Source organism: Piliocolobus tephrosceles, unplaced genomic scaffold, assembly GCF_002776525.5.
Source record: "Piliocolobus tephrosceles isolate RC106 unplaced genomic scaffold, ASM277652v3 unscaffolded_21401, whole genome shotgun sequence".
Classification (NCBI taxonomy): domain Eukaryota; kingdom Metazoa; phylum Chordata; class Mammalia; order Primates; family Cercopithecidae; genus Piliocolobus; species Piliocolobus tephrosceles.
The window spans coordinates 1-4,938 of record NW_022303646.1 but is presented as its reverse complement, the minus strand read 5'-3'; the positions used below and the strand labels follow the sequence as shown (position 1 = coordinate 4,938).

General features: G+C 53.9%; 1 pseudogene across 1 annotated transcript; it reads right to left on the bottom strand.

The window, feature by feature from the left end:
• Nucleotides 1–933: 933 nt before the first annotated feature.
• Nucleotides 934–3,514, bottom strand: LOC111534335 (annotated as a pseudogene). The gene has a single exon (XR_002729075.2). The product of XR_002729075.2 is annotated as a volume-regulated anion channel subunit LRRC8A pseudogene (transcript).
• Nucleotides 3,515–4,938: the final 1,424 nt, after the last annotated feature.

The following is a 4,938-nucleotide window of genomic DNA, read 5'->3' as shown; positions in this document are numbered from 1 at the left end:
AAAAAAAAAAAAAAAAAAAAAAAAAAAAAAAAAAAAACTCATGAGGGGCCAAGCACGGTGGCTCATGCCTATAATCCCAGCACTTTAGGAGGCTGAAGTGGGTGAATCTCTTGAGCTCAGGGGCTCGAGACCAACCTGGGCAATGTGGCAAAACCCTGTCCCTACAAAAAATACAAAAATGAGCCAGCATGGCCAGGCGCGGTGGCTCACACCTATATCCTAGCACTTTGGGAGGCTGAGGCGGGTGGATCACAAGGCCAGGAGATCGAGACCAGCTTGGCCAACATGGTCAAACCCCATTTCTACTAAAAATACAAAAATTAGCCAGGCGTGGTGGCAGGCGCCTGTAGTCCCAGCTACTTGTGAGGCTAAGGCAGGAGAATCGCTTGAACCCGGGAGGCGGAGGTTGCAGTGAGCTGCGATCGAGTCACTACACTCCAGTCTGGGTGACAGAGCAAGACACTGTTTCAAAAAAAAAAAAAAGCCAGCATGCCCCTGTGGTCCCAGCTACTTGGGAGGCTGAGATGAGATCATCGCCTGAGCCTAGAGAGGTTGAGGCTGCACTGCAGTGAGCCGTGATCACACCATTATATTCCAGCAGTGCACTCTACGTGACAGAATGAGACCCTATCAAAAAAGAGAAAAAAAACCACCAACAGAAAAACCCCTCATGAGTGCCCAACCAGAGGTGAGCAGGATGACAGAGAACGTGTTGGCCATGGGATCCCCAGCCCGGGCCACAGCCTGTCACCTAACAGGTGCTCCGTCCAGCTTACAACCTCCACTAACTGCCTCCAAAGGCACAGAGTCTCATGGGGCAGAGAGATGAGCAGTTAACTCTCCTGTGGGTGCCCAAGCAAGGTTCCACACGGCCCAGCAGGCTTCACAGGAGGGAGGGAAGAGTCTTCCCATGACACAAAGACCTCCAAAGGCCACTTTCTGTTATAGATTTATTTGATACTGTGACCGAGTCTCCAAGTTCAGACCCACATGTAACGGATTGCTTCATGGCTGTCAGAGGCTAGTGTGCATTATTTCTGAGGATTATATCCAATGACACGACGCAGAAAACACAAATGGACGGACAGACGGATGGACATAATCATTAAGACAAGAGACGCTAAAACGTGCCTTAGTGTCCACGTGATTGATCTAAGGCGGGGACCCGTCTAAGGTGGGGACCCGAGTGACTGATCTAAAGCAGGGTGGCTTCCAGCCACCAGGCGCTGACTGGGCTGTGTGCACTCCAGGCACCAGGGAAGGAACTGGCTTGGAACCAAAGCCTGCCCTCCCAGGGGCGACCTCCCCATTCCCGGCCAGTCTCTAAGTGTCTGCTCTTCATGAAGGACCAGGTGGCGACAGGGCTGATGGAAGCAGCGAGGCCAGCGGTGGCACTGGGCACACCCATGCCGCAGGAGGTGGGGAAACAGAGTCTGGGCGAAGTGGCTCCTTTTGGCTCCTTAACACTGTGCGTGGAGAGGCCGGGCAGGCGCGAGGAGAGGTGGGAATGGAGCACCGTTCATCCGGGGATTAGCCAACCCGAGTCTCCTCCCTCCTTGGCAGCTCCAGAACATTCCCTTTGGCCGACAGCCACAGAAATGAGTGCCTGCCAAGACACATGGAGGAGAAAGAAAACAAGACACCAAAAAAACCAAAAAACAAACAAAAAAACCTCCCTGCCCCAGAAACAAATAGAACTCCTGGACCAAGGTCACACCAGATCCAGAAGACACCCTGCACCCTGCGCCCAGGGAAACAAAACACAGTTCAATGTCTGGCTGCTTTGCTCAAGGGAAACTGCCACCCCACCCTGAGACTCCAACTCACTGGCCATTAGTGTCTTTTTTTTTTTTTAAGTGGTTTTTTGCTTTTTAATACCCAAACCATCCATTTTCAAAGCTTTTTTTTTTAAAAAAAGTTTCCTGATTAAAAAAAAACAAAAACTAAAACTAAAACTGCCACAAAAACTGAAGAGGCAAGCTCCGGGCCTGGCCTTTCCAGCTGGAGGCCTGCTCTCCCGTGGACCGCACCGCAGAGCCCAGCCCGGTACCGCTGGGTGACCGTCCCATGGCTGGTCCACCCCGGACCACTCTGTTCACCCCGGACCACTCTGCTGGTTCACCCCGACCACTCTGGGTGGGCATTAAATGCCCGGCGGCATCACTAAATAAGGACAAGGGAAAAAGGCAGCCCACCCTTCCTTGAACACCTTCCATCTGGGCTGAACTTTTTGGGAATGTATAAGTTATCTGGATGAAGGAGGTGGGAGATGGAGAAAAATAAATACCAAGAACTAAAGTGAGAGTCCCAGGACCTCTGGTGGCAGCTCAGCCCCTGGGACAGAGCTGGCCTCCAGGGAGGAGACCCTGATTATCCAAATACTGCGCTCTTGAGACTTGCTCTCCTCGACAAGCGCTTGCCCTGGGGGGGCGTGAGTCTCAGAGGGAGAAAAGGGGCCAGCCCCGCAGATACTGTCCTCTCGCTCTGGCCCGACTCACAAGTGGCCCCAGGCTCCTGCCTGGCCACGAGGCTGGCCTGGCTGTCCAGGAGTTCTGGGAGAAGCTGGGCCTGGCCCTCTGGGCCTGAGGACTGGCCGGTGGTCCCGCTGCTTGCTGTGCTGGGCCGGCCTCGCTCAGGCCTGCTCCTTGTCAGCCCTCCAGAGCCGCTCCTTCACCTCGGGCGGCAGCGTGTTGAACAAGTCCTCCTCCACCACCAAGCCGCTGCGCTTGAGCAGTGGGCACTCGCCCAGCTCCACGGGCAGGCACTCCAGCCGGTTGCCTCGCAGCTCGATCTGCGTCAGGTTGGTCAGCTCGCCCACCCTTGAGGGCAGTGACTGCAGCACATTGTTGCCCAGGTGCAGGGCCCGTAGCTTCCGGCACTGGAAGAGCTCTGGAGGCAGCGTCTCGATCTGGAGGGAAAAGAGCAGGGGTGAGAGTGAGGTGGGTGTGGCTCGGACAGGGCCTCTGGGCTTCCCTTTCTTCTCTCCCCCAGATCTCAGCATCTTTTCTGATCCCCAGGCCCTTTGCAGCAGCACAATCTGAGCCAAACTCTGGCCAACATGTGCCTGTGTGCCAGGTCTCCGCTCTTCCTCACTTCCTCTAGGAAGCCTTCCTCCAGCAGTCACTTCCTCCAGGAAGCCTTCCCTGATCTCCTGGGTCTCATGGTCCCTGTGTCCCCACTTGCAGTGCTTATCCTTCCATCTGTTACCCCCTAGATTGGGCTCTACAGATGAGACCTGCCTGCCTCAATCCCCACTGTCTTCCAGCACCTGGCCCTGGGAAGTATATCACATTGGCCAGCTGCTCCCACCTCTGTCCCAGGGCTCACCAGGAGCCAGGCTGTTGGTTCTGCCCAGCTTAAGAACAATTTACAAACACAAAACAGCATGCTGAGAAAATCCGCCCCCTAGGCCGGGTGCGGGGGCTTACGCCTGTAATCCCAGCACTTTGGGAGGCCAAAGCTGGGGGAACACAAGGTCCCCAACAAGGAGTTCAAGACCAGCCTGACCAACATGGTGAAACCCCGTCTCTACTAAAAATATAAAAATTACCTGGGTGTGGTAGCGTGTGCCTGTAATCCCAGCTAGTCAGGAGGCTGAGGCAGGAGAATCACCTGAACCCGGGAGATGGAGGCTGCAGTGAGCCAAGATTGCACCACTGCACTCCAGTCTGAGTGGCAGAGGGAGACTTCATCTCAATAAAAAAAAAGAAAGAAAGAAAGAAAGAAAGACAATCTACCCCGTTAACTCTTTCTGAGAAGTTGGGAGAGTTCACTAATAGGGGCGAGAATCCCAGCTGTGTCACTGCCCCTTCCTGGGCCGCAGTTTCCTCATCTGTTAAGTCACAGGGTGGGCATGCGTACAGGGAGCTTCCTCCTGGCCGTCTGGAGCCCGCTCCTTGCGCTTTTACCAAACATGAACGCAGGAGTCCCCCCTTATCTACGGTTTTGCTGTTTGTGGTTCCCGTTGCCCACGATCAACTGCAGTCCGAAATTATTAAATGGAAAATTCCATATTTTTTTGTTTTTGGAGAGACGAGGTCTCACTGTGTTGCCCAGGCTGGTCTCAAACTCCTGGGCTCAAGTGATCCTCTCACCTCAGCGTCCCAAAGTGCTAGGATTACAGGAGTGAGACACTGCACCCAGCCTAAATTTTGTAGGTGTCTTGGTCTGTTGCCCAGGCTGGAGTGCAGTGGCGTGATCTCGGCTCACTGCAAGCTCCGCCTCCCGGGTTCAAGCGATTCTCCTGCCTCAGACTCCTGAATAGCTGGGACTACAGGCACCTGCCACCACGCCTGGCTAATTTTTGTATTTTTAGTAGAGACAAGGTTTCACCATGTTGCCCAGGCTGGTCTTGAACTCCTGGCCTCAAGTGATCCGTCTGCCCCCACCTCCCAAAGTGCTGAGATTACAGGTATGAGCCACTGCACCCAGCCAAAATTCCGTGTTTTAAATTGCATGTCACTCTGAGTAGAGTGATGAAATCTATCCTGTCCAGGACGTGAGTGGTCCCTTAGTCCAGTGCGCCCACGCTGCATCTGCTACCCATGTCAGTCACTCAGGAGCCACGTCTGTGATCAGATTGACTGTCATAGTCTCAGAGTGCTTTCAGGCAACCCTTACTTTACTCAATAATAGCCTCGGCCCGGCATGGTGGATCACGCCTGTAATCCAGGCACTTTGGGAGGCTGAGGCGGGTGGATCACAAGGTCAGGAGATCGAGACCATCCTGGCTAACACGGTAAAACCCCATCTCTACTAAAAATACAGAAACATTAGCCAGGCGTGGTGGCGGGCACCTGTAGTCCCAGCTACTCAGGAGGCTGAGGCAGGAGAATGGTGTGAACCCAGGAGGCAGAGCTTGCAGTGAGCCAAGATTGCACCACTGCACTCCAGCCTGGGTGACAGAGTGAGACTCAGTCTCAAAAAAAAAAAAAAAAA